An 18,738-nucleotide genomic window follows, 5' to 3' on the forward strand; every position below is an offset into this window, starting at 1 on the left:
TTTCCTGCCAGTGGCATTTCATGGCAACGTGGGGAGGGGAAGGAAGGAAAAATGAAAAACAAGACTCTCATTACTTTATTACCCTGAGCTGAAATGCACTACAATTATTTTTAAACCAGTCAGCTCCATTCCCCCGTGGTGTCATGCAAACTATATCAGCAACAATTTTTGCCTTCATAAGTTTTGTTTCCTATTCTTAAGAGAGCCATTTTCCCATAGCAACAAGAAGAAAGTGGATATGAATACAAAAAGCCAAGAAGTGGACCTTGGCACGGTTCCTGTTGAGAGTGAATATTTGCTGGGTCTGCAGCGTGAGGACTGCAGAGTCAGGCCTAGTCTACACTTAAAATTTAGATCAACATAGCTACAGTGCTCAGGGGGTATGAAAAATCCACACCGCTCAGTGCTGTAGCTATTGCCAACCTAACCCCTGGCGTAGGTGCAGCCAGGTTGATGGAAGCTCAACCAACTACCATTGCTCAGAGAGATGGTGTTCCTCTGGAGATGGAAAAAAAACCTTCCTTTGCTGTAGACAGCATCTACACTATGGAGTTATGTCAGTTTAGCTATGGCACCATAGGTACGCTATTATAGTCCCCGAAGTGTAGACATGGCCTCAGGCTTGCTGAGAATAAATTTGGTGATCTGTGCACAATCATCAGTTTCACTATTAGGTATAATAATCAGTTCTGTGGTGCTCTTTAACTCACAGGACCATGGCTAGAGTATGTCAATATTTTGCATTCCTCTATTTTGCTGGCTCTTTAGTATTATTTCTCTGGTGACATTCTTTTACTAAATACTGGCTATTTTATACAAGATCTATCTGTTGATTCTGTTTCATTGAGTCTTTAACAGACTTGCTTGAATACTGCTAGCAGAACTTTCCCCAAATAATTGCTCAGATTTTTAAATGCAATCACTCAGCCATGTTTGAGCCTCTTTTGTGTTTGATTTCTGTGAATATTTGAGCAATTTAATTTTACTCTTGTGAATGTTCCCATGATGCCAAATTTAAGGTTGCAATCTCAAACACTTGTGAACAGCAGTTTTAAACTCACAGAAAACAAGTATTTGCCATAATAGTGATATATTTTATATCTAATGCTGCTTGATGTAGCAGTGGAACAGGATTCCCCAAACCCTTTACCAGACCTTGGTACAGAGGCAATTAAACAAGCCAGACCAGGATCTAACCACTTGTATGCCCCTCATTGCCATAGTAGCTGAGTCCTACATACAACAAGACTGCACATGCATATATATAGATACTTTAGGTGACAAGAGAAAATTCATAGAGTAGCCTAGGAATGATACCTTGGGCAAGACCTTTGTGGGCCAGAAAGGAAATGTTTTATTTTTTTCTAAAATGCCATAATCTGCCTTATCCATTACTTCTCCCCAAATTACTACCTCTCTATGATTGATTCAAAGCCCCAACAAAATTATAAGGTTACCAGCAAGTTGCCCACCTAATCAATTAAGGCATTTCATGCAACCCAGCAATAACAAGAGATGATAGTGGCACAGACTGTTAGGTGAAACTCTCCGGAAGAATCATGTGAATGATGTAAAATATAGACACACTCTGGGTTTTCTTTGCAGAGTTTCTAATCTCTTGTGAATAAAGAGAGTAAAAATGACAATAACGAATAAAATACTACTAAGCAGGAAACTGCAACGTGTTCTCTTCAGCCTACCTGGACTGAGCTCTTTTTTAATGGTACTTGAATTTACAGTATATACAAAAAAGGCAGGGCCGGCTCCAGGCACCAGCCCAGCAAGCAGGTGCTTGGGGCGGCCAACAGAGAGGGGCGGCATGTCCGGCTGTTTGGCGGCAATTCAGCAGAGGGTCCCTCATTCTCTCTCGGAGCAAAGGACCAGCCGCCGAATTGCCACCGAAAACTGAAGCGGTGGCAGTAGAGCTGCCACCGAAGTGCCACAGATCACGATTGCGGCTTGCTTTTTTTTTTTTTTTTTTTTTCCCTTGCTGCTTGGGGCGGCAAAAACCCTGGAGCCGGCCCTGAAAAAAGGGGCTTGCTTAATGCATAACCAAGGCTAAGGTACATTTAACCCAGAGCCTTGCTATGTAAACTCTGGATTTCATCATATGACACATTGCAGAATCATTAGTGGGTCAGATTTCCTGGGAAATCTTTTGATTTTTCTTGCACTATCTGCATGACTTAAATTTCAAGCTGGAAGAGAACTGATAGAATGGTGCTACAAGGTTCACTGAAAGAATGAATTATAAATAATATATTTCAGTTACTGGAAATGTAATATAAAAAACAAGGTTTCCAAGTTTACAGATGCTAAACTGGCAGGCAGAGAGAATATAACAATGAATGATACAGTCTGGCACAGTATAATTTAGATCATAAAAACATGTGGGGTAATACATGATGAAAGCAGTTTGAAATAAATAATTGTAGATGCATTAGACTTCAAACAGTGAAGCAAAAGGGAAAACATATAGAAATAGAAAGATCCTACAGCAGAATGACCAGAAAAAGAAGGCAAATTACTGCCAAAAGCATATATGGATATATGTATTGTTTCTTTAAATTTGTAGCAGGAAGCCAGAGACGAGAGGACTGGGGTAGATTTAAAAAGAATAACAGAGACATAAAAAGCTTTAATAGATAACATTTGTTTCCCTTTTTCCATGTTCATTATTAAAAGAAAGTGACTGTGTGATTCTTTACCATTGTCACATGACAGCCACCGAAATTAAAAAAGGTGAACAGGATTCTAGTTTGAAATGCTAGGATCTTTATTGTAAATCAAAAGGATGTGAAATTGGATGTACCTCTTCTTGAGGAACGGACATTAAGAAAAGAAAGCCCTTGCAGTGTCCAGCCAGAAGTAATCAGAATGAAAAAAAACATTCTCCAGGACTGAAGATCTCCAGCTGATCTCTGGAGAAGATTTTATATTAAACTTATTACATTTGTAATGAAATGCTGAAGAGAAGTGATAACTTGTGCAAAGTCATCACACAGACAAAGGAGACTAAATGTAGGGTGTATCCATACATTCTAAAAACTATAATCCATTGTGAATCATCCTGTAATACTCTGGTATGAACAAAGCCATACAAAGAATATTTGATTGAATGACAAAAAAAAGGAAAGCTGGTTATAATGTATTGCAAAAGTTTTAGATACTCTTCAGTTTTCACATTAAGGCTACTAAACATATGACTGCTGAATATAGTTTTTAAAGGGTCCAGCAAGCAGGAAACTGTAATGTGCTCAGAGAAAATGAAATGTGTTATCTATGAACAAAGAAACAAAATGAAAAGGAAGCTGGAAGAAAAAGGACAATAGACAAAGGGAAAATAGGACTACTGAGTTACCAATAAATGCATAATGTGGTAAATCCTGTCTCCAAATCCCAGCCTGAGTGGAAAGGGCAGCAGCAGAGTGGGGAGGAATCTGTGGTGGAAAGAAGTTGTTCAGTCAATCTGTGGAGGCTACTCCATCTTCCCAGGAAAGGATTTGAAGATCTTCTAGCCCCGCCAACCTCCAGCTTTGCACCTCCAGCCTTCTCACAGCTTCTACTCATTGTTGCACAGGGGGCTTATGCAGAATGGAGTTCTATACTGTGCAATGAGCGCACACTGCTTACATGCCTCCCTTCCATCCTCCCTGGCATCTATCCCCCTTGCTCTCCCCATCTTTGTACTGGTTCTGCTACCAAAATGCCCTCTGCAGTCACAGAGGAAAGGCCTGTCCAGATTCTATTTATAATCATAATATTTTGCAAATAATGTATTCTGTAATTTATGGGGAAAATATTAAAAATACATTATTCAACAATCTATAGAGTTTGTATTTTTAATACAATAGACCAATGATTGACAGAAACAAATCCATGCATAGTATATTTCATCACAATTTTCCTACAGTTTGCAAATGTTCTGGTGACTCTGGGCTTAATTTGGAGTTACCTGGGCAGGTTCCAAGTGTCAGGAAAAGATTAAATGGAAACTAGACAAAACTCAGTGAGCCTGATTTTCTGCTCTGCTACAATAAAGTCAACAAAACTACATAAATGGCATACATCCAAAGTAACAAAATGGAGAATCTGTACATGTGACTTTAGCTTGAATATTTGTTTGATCAAATCCCAAATGCAAAGTGAAATTCAGTGTGGTAGAGAGTGAGTCCATGCAAGTGAAAAAAAAAAATCACATGAAACCCCTAGGAACTTAAACTACTGGGTTTTGCACAGCTCTGTTGCTGAGCTGGAGCTACTCATTTTATTATAGAAAAAAAATTGAAACTTCTTGATTGAATATACTCACACATATGGAAATGTACAGACTTTGCAAAAAAAATGCATGCCTGTGACCTTTACCCATTTGGATTGATTGTGAGGCTTTTCAACCTTAACAGCATCCCTTTCATATGTATTTTAAGAGTAGTTTGTTAAACAAAGAAGGTTTAGATGAGTATTCCATCTTTCAGTATCAGAATTAGGGAGATTAGAAAGCAGTTACAAATTGCAATACACGACTTATTTCAAACTGAGTAGATAATATGCCTACAAAAATCAAAATGTTAAGTTCTGTTCAACTGTAAAATACATAAATGAAGCTCTGGTACAGATTTAAGTGCATACTAGTACCCTTTAAAGTTGTAGGATTCTTTTATCCATCTCAGAATGGAAAATATAGTAATAAAATAAATGCTTTTTTGTTTTTAGGTTAAATGTAAACTAGCATTATCTAACAGACTGGCCTACAGCTATTCTTTTCTAGACCATTGATTCCCAAAATATGGCTCATGAATCCAGAAAACTTGCAGGTAATTATAGGTGCTGGGTTTCTCTTTCGTTTCCAGGAGCTAAATTACATTAAAAATGGTAGAAAAAAACATCTGCAGTGTTGCTTTTCTATGTAAGCAATTGCTGTAGTCATACAGGGATGTTGTTTGATCACTAATTTGAAGTGAAGCCATTCATGTGATTGAGAGAGGGGAGAGAGTTTTCCGTGAAACAATCTCTATTGGGTTAGGGTCTTCACTATGAAAAAGTCTGAGTCCCTGTTCTACAACTTTTTTCAACTGGCATATTGAAGGTACTTTTCCATCCATGGGAACATATTGTATTGTCCCATCTTAACACAACATATATTTTAATGACAAGGCGCACACAGACTAATTTTTCAACATAATTTGAAGTTTTCAAAAGGTTTCTGTCACTTATTATCCACTTAACTTATCCTGAACATCATATTGAAAATACTTGATACCCATAGACAATTTCTGCTTTAAGAAAATAATTCACACCTTTGCATACTCTGATAATTAGCAACCAGAATGTTTTAAAACAGCATGGCAATGTGACTTTTTTTTTAAAAAGAGTGAAAAGCCAGTAATTTAAAGTTAGCTCTGCATGCAAAGTAGAAATGCTTTGAAACTGTTTGTTTTCTATTTTATGATGAACAGATTTTTGCAGTTGCTACTCTCTGATTTCTGGTCATCGGATCTATTCGCTACTGTTGTTGACACAACAGTAAACGAGCACACAAATCTCTCCTCTTTTAAATGGATGCATCTGTCAAAACTAGGGCTGTCAACTAATAGCAGTTTAACGCATGTGATTAACTGAAAACAAAATAATGCTTTTTTTTAAATGAGTGTTAATCGTACACCTCTGAAGATGGGACTCAGTGACGGCCAGGTGGGGAGGGAGGCACCGGCAGTGGCACTAATCTGTCGTGAGCCTGTCCTGTAGTCTGCAGGCAATTTGGGAGAGCTGGTTAAACACCTTCCAGGGGTGAGAGGGGAGCCCAACCCCCCGCCACCAGCACCATACCCTCCCCGCTGGACAGGGCCAGCCTTAAGGGTGGGTGAAGGGGGCCATCACCAGGGCACCGTGCTCAGGGGGGCAGCGCTGCATGCGTCTGGGGCAGGGTGCTCCAGACCAGGAGCTTGCCACCTGTCTGCCCATGTACCCCGTCGCCAAGGAGCTGGGGTCAGGGAACAGGGGGAGCCTGTCTGCTCCTGAGCTGCTGCTGCTGCTGCCTCAGGAATGAGTGCTGCCTACACTCCTCCTGAGTGCTCTCCTTAAAGGGCCCCAGCACCTCTTTCAATACAAATTAAGCACTGAGGGGAGACAGCGGGTCCCAGAGGTGGTGGGGAGTTAGGTGACCCAGGGGAGCCTGTGGGAGCCAATGGCAAAAGAGGTGTGGGGAGCCCATGGTTGCCTTGGCAATGGTATTCTGTTAGTGTTTAATACTGTGATTAAAACTGCCATTAATCATGACTATTTTTTGAATCTCACTATTAATCATGATTATTTTTTTTAATAATTTGACAGCCCCAGTTGAAACACTAAGACGTTATGTATTACTGGGGAATTTTTCTAATCAATATTTTATAACACTTGATCCTCTTAGACTATTATACATTTCTGAACCTATGGGTTTGTGTTTCTTACCTGCGCCCCTCTCCCGCCTTTGAATCTTCCAGGTGGTAACATGTTGGATTGGCTTCATGACATTCTGAAATATTAATGTCCAAAATGTTGCTTGTGACAGTCAGTTTTAGTAAGTAACTTCTACATCCTCTGTTGGTGATGCCACTATAAACACTCAGAGGATGAAGCAAAGGGATAGCTCAGTGGTTTGAGCATTGGCCTGCTAAACCCAGGGTTGTGAGTTCAATCCTTGAGGGGGCCACTTGGGGATCTGGGGCAAAATCAGTACTTGGTCCTGCTAGTGAAGGCAGGGGGCTGGACTCGATGACCTTTCAAGGTCCCTTCCAGTTCTAGGAGATGGGATATCTGATATCTCCAAAAAAAAAAAAAAAAGATTACAGCCTTGATCATCACACTCCAACTTGTAAACAACTACTTGTTATTGCTCAAAAGAATGGTCCCAAACTATCCCAACTGCCTGTTGTTGGCCCTGCTGTGGGAATCTGAAAAGGGGAAAACCAAAATATCTATCTATAATGATGCCCTGCACTACCAGTGTCTATAAATATAGAAGGAGGAAAGTCAAAAATAAAAGGAGAATAGGATATTAGTAAAAATAGTTGGAAATCTTCCCTTTTTCTTCTTTCTTTTTCTCATCTTGATTTGTTTTTTCTAGAGTCAGCTAAAAGGTAAACTGGTTACAATTTTTTGTGCAGCAAAAAAGAATTGGGGAAATAGTTATTTCATCCCCCACCCCAAACTGAAGTCACTAAATTTCCAAGATACAAAACAAATCTCTCTCAGATTAGGACCGCAACATTTAAAAATGCAAAGCACATCAATATTCTAACAATATTGTTAGGGTTTATTAAGATAAGAATCTCTCATGTTTATATTTGAATATTCCTAAACTCATGACTTTGCATATTTCTATGAACATAGTACAATCATCATTTCAAAGCTTTTCTTATTATCCTGCCAATAGGAACCATTTTGATTGACAGAAAAAGAGCTCCAGGGTTAGCAACCTAACAAAGAAGACAAGTAGAACAATATTTGGAAAATGAAACCTATCCCTATAATAATCAAAATAGCATCTTGAAGATCAAGTTAGTGGAACACACAGCTGCTAATTTTATTAAGCACTGAACTTTAAAATGCTTCATCTGAATCCTTGCTTGCTGACTGAAGATATTCTACTCTTTCTTACTTTTAGGAACCACTGAGCCTAATCTTGCATTGGGACCAAATTGCCACTTCTTTCTGACCATATCAGGTCTTCTGTCCTATACCCAAAACACATCCTTGGGTGGGTATAGTATCTGTCTGTCTGATCTATCCTAGATGTTTGTAAGCACTGGTATCTCAGGGCTAGATTCACAAAGCGAGTTAGGTACTTAACTGCCTATTTAGGTGCCTAAATCAAATATTTAAGTGCCTCTGATATTCACAAAACCCCTGCTCAGTTTCTGCCTAACCCTGCAGACATTTAAATTCCCTGAGCACCTAAGTTTCTGTCAGTGGACATGCACAAAGATGCCTAAGTCTGAGCTGTTCAGCATCCTCAGTCATGCCTGGGTCATAGCTGGATTCACAAACTTAGGGGATCCCCCCAGCTCTCTCTCCTGGGGAGGCCCAATCCAGTAGGCATGCTCAGCACATACCTACCCTGCACGAAAGACAGCCATGGTTGAGCAGGTCATGACACTGAGGGGATGACTGGTGTGTGTCCCAGTCCAGTGCTTAGAACAGGGACAGGCTGGCTGCCGCTTCCCACAGCTCCCATTGGCCAGGAATGACGAACCGCGGCCACCTGGAGCTGTGGAGGGGCCATGCCTGAGGACAGTCAATGTCAGAAAAATGTCTCACGGCCCACAATCAGATTACCCTGATGGGCCACATGCAGCCCCCGGGCTGCGGGTTGCCCACCACTGTCTTAGAGCATTACTCACATGGCATGTGGGAGATCTAGGTTCAAACCCCTGAGCTAAATCAGGCTGAGCAGGGATTTGAAAAGAGGACTCCTACATCCCAACTAAATGCCCTAAATACTGACTATATTGTGGTCTCTGTGTCTCTGTGGGTTCTGGCTGCTAGGACACAGGCTATTGAAGTGGCTGACTTGGCTTAGGTGCCTAACTCCAGAACCTCTCCTGGCTAAGCATCCCAAACAAAGGGAAGTGTTTCCCTCTGGCCTGGAGTTAGACACCTCAGCTTGCTGGCTTCTTTGAATCTCTTTCTTAGGCTCTTAACTCTTCCCATTCAACGTATGGGAGCCTTGGCACCTAATTCCAATCTCTGAATTCCACTCGGTGTCAGGGTAGAATAGAGCTTGGTTGTGAACTATTGTTATCTACTTTCTGGGTATGTTTTTCCAACCAGAGCTGGGATATTTCTCTAATTTGTTTATGAAAAAGTCGCATGAGACAGTATCAAAAGACTTATTGAAGCTAAGATATATGACAACTACTGCTTCCCCTAATCCACCAGGCTTGTTATCCTGTCAGAGAAGGATATTAGGTTGGTTGGACATGATTTGTTCTTGACAAATCCATGCTGACCATTATTTATCACCTTATTTTCTTCTAGGTGCTTACAAATTTATTGTTTGACTATTCGCTCTTTTCCAGTGCTAAAGTTAAGCTGACTGGCCTATAATTCCCTGTGTTGTCCTTATATCCCTTTTTATAGATAAGTACTATATTTGCTCTTTTCCAGTCCTCTGGGATCCCCTCATCCTCTATGAGTTCTCAAAGTCTGAGAGATCTCTTCAGCTATTTCCTTAAGCATTCTAGGATATATTTTATCAGGCCCTGCTGACTTGAAGACAGGCTCCATTAGGAGTCTTTTGTTTTAAGTGATCGCTAGAGCTGAAATCACTTATTGTGGAACAGTGTTTCTGCCCAGCCTGCTTCAGCAATGAAGTTCCCCCACGAACTGAAAATCACTAAAAACTGGATGGAACCTCAAAAGGCTGACCAGCAAAGGTCACAGTAGAGAAGCAGGTGGCAGCAGAAGGTGATGGTGTGCAGCAGCAAGCAGCTGGCAAGGCAACCAGCAAAACAGTGAGCATCTGGCAGGGTGGCTGGCAGAGCAGAGCAGTGGCTGGCTGGCAGGGCAACAATGCCAGAGCAAGCGCTTGGATGGTGGAGTAAGCAAGGTGCCTTATCTCCCCTCCTCCCCCCAGTGTAGGAGATGAACTCACATACAGGCACCTCTGAACTCTGGCACTGACCAAGGATAACCACTGTGAGTGGGTGTGTGGCGAGGGAGCAGAGAGAGCCACATTAAAGGAACATTTGATTGTAGGACTCAAGAACCTGAGACAAAAGACACTGCCCAGACACTGGGGTGGGTGTTTTGCTCATGGTTTTATGTATATTAATCCTGCCTGCAGCGTTTTCTCTAATTAATATTGGGTGATTTCTCTCCTTTTATTAAAAGTTTCTTTTCTACACTCAGACTCTGTGTTTGCAAGTGGGGAAGTATTGCCTCTCAGAGGCACCCTGGGGTGGTGTGTAATTTTCCCAGGTTACTTGGTGGGAGCTCGAGCCAGTTCTGTGTTGTATTGTTGAAAATGAACCCCTAGATATTGAACCCATCCCTAGTTGCTGCTGGCTCCACCTGGCCGAAGGGTTACAATGTGTAAAATCTTTCAACTTTAAATTAAAATTTAAAGATTTAAACTCTGTGTCCCTGCCTTAAAGCAGCCCTTGTCTGAGTCTTTGACCTGATTTCCTCTCACATTTTACCTGCCCTTTCTGCTCTGCCAGTGACACCAGTCTCGATATCCTCTTCATCTTCTTCTATGACACTTGTCTCCATGGCTTCTTCCATGCTGTCATTATACTTACAATTGCCTTCCAAATCTGTACACCCAACTACCTCCCGTTGTCTCATTCAAATCCCTCCTAAAAACTCATTTCAGCTCTCTGACTTAAGAGTGCGGTGTGAGGAAATGGAAAAAGGAATAAAAAGTTATGCAGCTATTCTGAGGTTTGTATCATTCCCTGAGGTGGGTGATCAAACATTCTTACTATTGCCAACCTTCTCTATTCACTTCCCCTTCTCCTTTCTCATCTCTCTCTATGACCCTCACTTATTCTCACTTTGAATTTAGGTTGTACACTTCTCTAGGCAGTGTCTATTTCTGTACTTGAATTTGTGAAGCATCCAAAACATTTTTAGGGCACTGGAAAGTCAAACAATACAACATTGGTAAGCTTCTAACACTGACCTCTACCCCAGCACCCATGATGGATCCGGCCTCTCAAAATTTCAGTACATTAAAGTTAAAAACATAGAAAGGATAAAAACATATGACTCAGTGTCCAGATCCTTGGCTAAGTGAAGGAGGTCACATTTTCTTGAACAATTAAAGGAGGAAGAAAGGGCTACCACCAAAAGCCACATAAAGAGTAATTGGAGAGATTGCTGAATCGTCTCTGGTAACGTTATGTGAAGTCCACTGATGTATATACTGAGGAAAGAACTGTCATTTGCCACTTCTCATTGGCCATATCTGTCTCCTGTCTCCCTTTTCCCTATCCAACACAAGCCTGGCTAACTGTGATATCTGATGAATGGTACAGAATATGTTCATTGAATTCAACTGCTGTTCATGCCAGAGGCAGTGAAGTACAATAGACTGAATTGCTGGAAATCTTAATATTCTTTTTATTTAATTTCCAGCAGATTCATAAAGAACTTTTCAGATTTGTAAAAGTACTCCATACATCACTTGGCAACATTGATTTAAAAATTGATAATGGACTCATCCTGGCATTTGCCAATTTTGTTTTTCCAGTCTATGTGTTTTGTATCTTAAATAAGTTTCTGCATGCTGGGTGTTTTAGAACTAACTAACATGAAATAAAACTAAAATGATATTAGGCCCTTATTTTCAATACAAGCCTACAATCAAGACTCAGAATTGTTTCCAAAAAGTATCCAAAAGCTTGCTTCATGTTAAAATATTACCATTGTAAGTTTTGTACTATTTAATTTCCTGGTGACAAATGAATTTGAAAGAACAGATATTGCCATGCATAAACAAATGGTGTAAAAATTATTTCATATAGCATAGTTTTAAGTTCCAAAGAGAGTTTGATGCATTCAAACATCATAATACATCAGTATGCTGATAGGAAAGATATTCCAATGTGCCGATGCACCAATATTCTAATCACTGACATGGCTAGTTACAGAGCTTTCTTTTTAATTCTTTCAGTTGCAATCACAATCAACAACTTCACCTTTCTTCCAGACCACCCTGACTTGCGAATACCTTTTTGGTGTCATCATCTCCTCTCTCCTTTTCCCCCACATCAACTCTATTGTTAAATGCTCTGGGTTCTCTCGCTATTCGAAAGATCCATTCCTACTTCCAAAAAGATGGCCCTTGCCATGCTTCACTTTTGATATTACAACCTCCTCTTTTCAGGCCTGGTACCTCTCATATTGTGCCTCTCAAGTCTATTCAACACAATGTTGCTAAAAATGACTTCCCCATTGTGTTCCAGCATTGGTTTCTCATCTTCTGTATCACTTCCAAGGCATTGCAAAGATCAAGCCTTAGCAATATCTCTAGTTGCCCTTTACTGCATGAAATTTAAGCTCTAGCAATTCAGTTTCCTCTTCTCCCTCCCACAAGTATTGCTGCTCCCTTTCTCGTGCCACCCTCTAAAGGTCATCACACAAACTCCCCTTCCAAACGGCATTTATTTCAGTTAGTCTTCTATTGCTGTCCTCCATTCCAGCTCTCACACATGCCAGTGTCCTCAAATTTTAACAAATTTTAAAATTAAATGCAAAGAGGAATCATAAGATGTGTACATAAGAATCACATCCCATTAACTCACACTGTTGTAGTTCACATTCTCCTTACTCCCTACAGCCAAACTGTTTGGGCCAGTATCCCTTCCTGTGTTAAGTTAATTGTGCAGGTATAGTACTGACTCCAGAGTTAAGATTGCACTGAAAGTTCTGTTATGAGACTTACTTAGGAAGTTAGAGTTCTCTTCTTTTAGCTCCCTTACAGCAACTGCAGAGGGGTTAGAGACACGAGGGCTGTGGTGAGGGAACATACTCTGATTCCCCTTTTCTTCTCTATCTGCTGGCTCTGATTCTCCTCCAAGAAATTTGGACCATTTAACTCTCTTCAGAGACTTGCCTCATTCTTTTTAAACTTACACACACACAAATTGGAAGTCAGAAGCTTCAAACAACTGCAGATATGATGTCCAGTTGCAAGACATGCATTTGAAATATTCCCTAGTTGACAGAAAATAAAATAAAACATCCTTATTTTGGGAGCAATTTTATTCTATGTTGGAAAGGGCATCAGTCAAAGAAAGCAAAGTATACAAAGAACAACAACTATTCTCACAACTCACATGACAAATAACCAGGTGAAAACTACTACTACTATCAGCGAGTAGCACACTAATATATCAAAAGGACTAGGAAAGATGATTTTATAGTAAGACACTTACAAACAGGAGTTCTAGATTTTATTCCTGACTCTGCCCCCAAACTTCCTATGTGACATTCATATATTCCAAAGCCAGAGGGATCATTGTGATCATCAAGTTTATCATCTTGTATAAAAAAGTTCATAGAACTTCCCCCAAATGACTCCTAGAGTATATCTTTAAGAAAAACATCCAATCTTGATTTTAAGATTGTCAGTGATGAAGAATCCACTACAATCTTTGGTAAATTGTTCAATGGTTACTATACTAATTCTCACTGTTAAAAATTTACATCTTATTTCCAGTCTCAGATTATCTAACATCAACTTCTAATAGTTGGATCTCTCCTAGACTGAAGAGTCCATTATTAAATATTTGCTCCCCACATAGGTATTTATAGACTATTATCAAGTCAACCTTTAATCTTCTCTTTGTTAAGCTGAAAAGACTGAGCTCTTTGAGCCTATCACTTCTACTCCTTTAGTTATTCTCATTGCTCTTTTCTGAACCCTCTCTAATTTATCATCAACATCTCTGAATTGTTGTCACTGGAGTTGGGAACAGTATTCCAGCAATGGTTGCACCAGTGCCAAATGCAGAGATTGCCAAATGTCAATTCCAAATAACCTATCTACTCCTCCTAAAGATTCCCTTGTTTATACATCCAAGGATTTGCATTAGCCCTTTTGTCCTGCACTCCAAAGTCAGGTTCAGCTGATTATCCACCATGATCCACAAATCTTTTTCAGAATTACTGCTTCCCAGAATAGAGTCCCCCATCCTGTAAATATGACCTATGTTCATTGTTCCTAAATTAATACATTTACATTTAGCCATGTTAAAACACATATTGTTTGCTTGTGCCCAGCTTACCAGTCGATCCAATTTGCTCTGTATGGGTGGCCTGTCCTCTTCATTATTTACCTTTACTCCAATTTTTATATCTTCAAACTTTATCAGTGATGATTTTAATGTTTTCTTCCACACCATGGATAAGAAATGTTCAATAGCATAGAGCCAAGAACCAATCCCTGCAGGACCCCTCTCGAAACACATCTGTTCAGAGATAGTTCCCGGGTTGCAATTACATTTTCAGATCTGTCATTTAGCCGGTTTTGAATCCTTTTAATGTGTGTCATGTTAATTTTATATCATTTAAGTTTTTTAATCAAAGTGTTGTGCAGTGCCAAGTCAAATGCCTTACAGAAGTCTAAGTGTATTACAACAATACTATTAGCTTTATCAACCTAACTTGTAATATCATAAAAAAGAGAGCAAGTTAGTTTGACAGGATTTATTTTCCATAAACCCATGTTGATTGGCATTAATTATATTACCCTCCTTTAAATCTTTATTAAATAAGTCCCATATCAGCCACTCCATTATCATGTCCGGGATTGATGTCAGATTGACAGGCCTATAATTACCATGGTCATCCCATTTACCTGAGACTGTAATGTTAGCACATTAGCTTTCTTCCAACCTCTGGAACTTCACTGGTGTTCCAAGAGAAGTCACTTCCTTAGGGAAATCACTTGTGGTAGGCTGACATTTTCAAACTTGGTTGTATAAACTGAGCACTTACATCTATATTTAGGTCTCTAAATAAAACGTGGCCTGATTTTCAGCGATACTAAGTACCCACAGCTGCCATTGACTTCAATGGTTGTTGAAGATGCAAAGCACCATTGAAAAAAAATCAGACCACTTTTATTCAAGTGCCTAAAGAATGGAGATGGATGCACCCAAGATTGAGAATGTGGGCTTTCACCACTAGACCTGGGCAAATAATTGATTCTTCAGTTCCCAAAATGTTTGGAATTTATCAGCAAATTAGAAGAATCCATTTCAGGCCAGCAAAGTGAGAGAGTGTGAGGGTGTGCCCTTTAGCCCATTGGTTAGGGTACTTTCCCAAAATACACAATGTCCAGGTTTGAATCCCTGCATTGGAGTAGGGACTTGAACTCAGGTCTCCCCCTTCCAGGTGAGCATTTTAACCACCAGGGTAAAGGCTATTCTGGGGGTGGAATGCTCTCAGTCTCTCCTGTTGAAGTTGTTACACTTTGTATAAGCACTTAAAGGTTATTAAGGGATTAATGGACACACAGTTTTTTGAAGCTGACCCTGAAAAGCTTTTCCCCACCCAAAACTAATGGGTCAAATTTGAGAATAGTTTTAGGTCAACCAAAACTGCATTTTTCAGCAAAGAAACTATTCAGGCAATAAATTTCACCTAGCTCTATTCACCATTCTGCTTCAGTTCCTCATATGTAGAGTGGGGATAGTAAAAACCTCACTAGTGGGGAAAGTTCAAACAAAGTCAGGTCCCTTTACAAATTATTTGATTGGGCTCCCAATACAAGAGCAAGATTATTTTTCACCTTCTCAGCACCCTTTGTCCCCAACTTCTCTTCCCTAACTGCTGGGTGTTGGAGGGGACACAATAGGATATATATCCCCAGAAATGGTGCATATCTGTAAAGAACTAGAACAGTGGATGAAAGTTTCATGCTGAACGTGAGGAGGAGAGAAATCTGTGATATGATCCTGAGAGAGCCAAAGAGACAGGGGAAACGTCTCGATTCCTTTGGCGGCAAAATTTATCACCACTTGGCTCTGTCAGTACAAACTTACTTCTACTCAAAAAACTATACCTACAGCAGTGGAATATGAGCAGTCACCACACTTGAATTTCAATTTGTCATTGATTGTGTGGGACCCTCCCAATCTTATATAGTTCACCTGAGGAGACTCCAGGTTTGGCAACTCTGGATAGACTCTGTACAAAAGAGACGCTAGGCTAAATTCATTAATGTGTGTGAGTCACTTGGATACCATGGCAATGAATGCCATAGAAACACCTACACAAGTAAGAGTAGAGAGGCTGTGGAGAAAGGAAGGGGAGACACTGAAAAACATAAGTCCAACTGGAAGGTGTACATAAACAGGTTGTACAACATCAGCAATCATCTAGCAACAATCTTTTAACTAGCAGTTATCCCTCTCAGTTGCTGCCAATATGATAATGTTTATACAAACTGGCCAAGAAATGGTAGACACCACCACTGGAGAAAAATTAGATAGATAACGAAATAATAGTTCCAGTTCCACTACCTCCATGTTAAAAGAATAAATGGCCAAATGCACATGGGGGGTATCTGAACACCTTTGGCACTACTGGGTGCTTGAAGACTTCCTTTTGCGTTTGACTAAATTCTGCTTTCAGCCACCTCTATGCATTGGGGAATGCATGAAATACACATATGGTGGCTGCAAATAGCATGAAAGAACTATTTTAAACTCACTCAGGGAATAGACAATGTTAGGAATAAAATTCTGATCAAAAGACTTTACTTTTTTATAAGAACATAAGAATAGCCATACTGGGTCAGATAAATGGTCCATCTAGCCCAGCATCCCACCTTCCTACAGTGGTCAATGCCAGGTACTTCAGTGGGAATGAACAGAACAGGTAATCATCAAGTGATACATCCCGTCAGCCATTTCCAGCATCTAGCAAACAGAGGCTAGGTACACTTCAGAGCACGGTTTTGCATCCATGCCCATCCTGGCTAATAGCCATTGATGGAACTATCCTTCATGAACTTATCTAGTTCTTTTTTTAACCCTATTATAGTCTTGTCCTTCACAACATCCTCTGGCAAAGAGTTCCACAGGTTGACTGTGCATTGTGTGAGGAAATACGTCCTTTAGTTTGTGTTAAACCTGCTGCCTATTAACTTCATTTGGAGACCCCCTAATTCTTGTGTTATGAGAAGGAGTAAATAACACTTCTTTATTTACTTTTTCCACACCAGTCATGATTTTATAGACTTCTATCATATCCCCCCTTAATCGTCTCTTTTCCAAGATGAAAAGTCCCAGTTTGATTCATCTCTCCTCATATGAATGCTCTTCCATACCCCTAATCACTTTTGTTTCCCTTTTCTGGACTTTTTCAATTCCAATATATATTTTTTGAGATGGGGCAACCACATCTGCACACAGTATTCAAGGTGTGGGCGTACCATGAATTTATATAAAGGCAATATGATATTTTCTGTCTTATTATCTAGCCCTTTCCTCATGATTCCCAACATTCTGTTTGCTTTTTTGACTGCTGCTGCTGCATATAGAGGGGATGTTTTCAGAGAACTCTCCACAATGACTCCAAGATCTCTTCCTTGAGTGGTAACAGCTAATTTAGACGCCATCATTTTGTATGTATAGTTGGGATTATGTTGTCATAATTGGGACTATGGGTCATAGTTGAGGCATGCTGCTGAATTTATTTTCAGCATGATTTCAGCATAACTATCTGACTTGTGGCTGGTGTTTTCAAAGTAGATGTAGGGAGTTAGGCACCCTATCCCATGGAATTTGTTATGTTCCACTGACAAACCCACACAAAATGGCTTGTATATTATATTTTGTGGAAGATCACCCAGTTTCAAAGACTTTCAGACTCCAATTACAATAGATCATTTTTCTAATTTACACAAAATTTTCAGTTATGCTGTGAAATACTCTTTAAGGAAGACTCTTCATTTTCAGCTTTTTCTTTATTTTTTACTGCAGCTTGCCAGGACGGAAGAATCCCATGCACTGCTACAGACTAGGGACCGAATGGCTAGGTAGCAGTTCTGCTGAAAAGGACCTAGGGGTCACAGTGGACGAGAAGCTGGATATGAGTCAACAGTGTGCTCTTGTTGCCAAGAAGGCTAACGGCATTTTGGGCTGTATAAGTAGGGGCATTGCCAGCAGATCGAGGAACGTGATCGTTCCCCTTTATTCGACATTGGTGAGGCCTCATCTGGAATACTGTGTCCAGTTTTGGTCCCCACACTACAAGAAGGATGTGGAAAAATTGGAAAGAGTCCAGCGGAGGGCAACAAAAATGATTAGGGGTCTGGAGCACATGACTTATGAGGAGAGGCTGAGAGAACTGGGATTGTTTAGTCTCCAGAAGAGAAGAATGAGGGGGGATTTGATAGCAGCCTTCAACTACCTGAAGGGGGGTTCCAAAGAGGATGGAGCTCGGCTGTTCTCAGTGGTGGCAGATGACAGAACAAGGAGCAATGGTCTCAAGTTGCAGTGGGGGAGGTCCAGGTTGGATATCAGGAAAAACTATTTCACTAGGAGGGTGGTGAAACACTGGAATGCATTACCTAGGGAGGTGGTGGAGTCTCCTTCCTTGGAGGTTTTTAAGGCCCGGCTTGACAAAGCCCTGGCTGGGATGATTTAGCTGGGAATTGGTCCTGCTTTGAGCAGGGGGTTGGACTAGATGACCTCTTGAGGTCCCTTCCAACTCTGATATTCTATGATTCTATGATTCTTTTCAATGACCAAAGAGTCCATGGCAAATAAGCATTTCTAATGCATAGCTTATTCGAACAGGCATAATATGCCAATTATAAGTATTGATTGACAGACTGACTAGTCTAACATGTAGACTCTGAAAAGGAGAAGGATATTTTATTTTCTTTATGTAAAAGCAAGATCTTGACAGTGGTGCTGGAACAATTTGTATAGTGGGGGAAGCTGAGAGCCTTTGAACCAAACTGTAAACCCTGTATATGATGGAAACCGCTTCAAGCCATGGGGTGCGACTGCACCCCTAGCTGCCCTAGTTCCCACACCTGTGGATCTTGCAGAAACTGTTCAAATTCTAATACTGGACAGTTAGTCCAGGGAACTTTATCTACAATTCATGCTGATATTAAAATAGAAGGCACAGACCATACTCACAGGTAGCCCTTAATCACAAGTAATCCCACTCAGTTTACTTGGACTACTTGCTTGCAGTGTACACAGGAGTTAGGATTTTGAAGAATCA

Source organism: Malaclemys terrapin, chromosome 1 (genome assembly GCF_027887155.1).
Source record: "Malaclemys terrapin pileata isolate rMalTer1 chromosome 1, rMalTer1.hap1, whole genome shotgun sequence".
NCBI lineage: Eukaryota > Metazoa > Chordata > Testudines > Emydidae > Malaclemys > Malaclemys terrapin.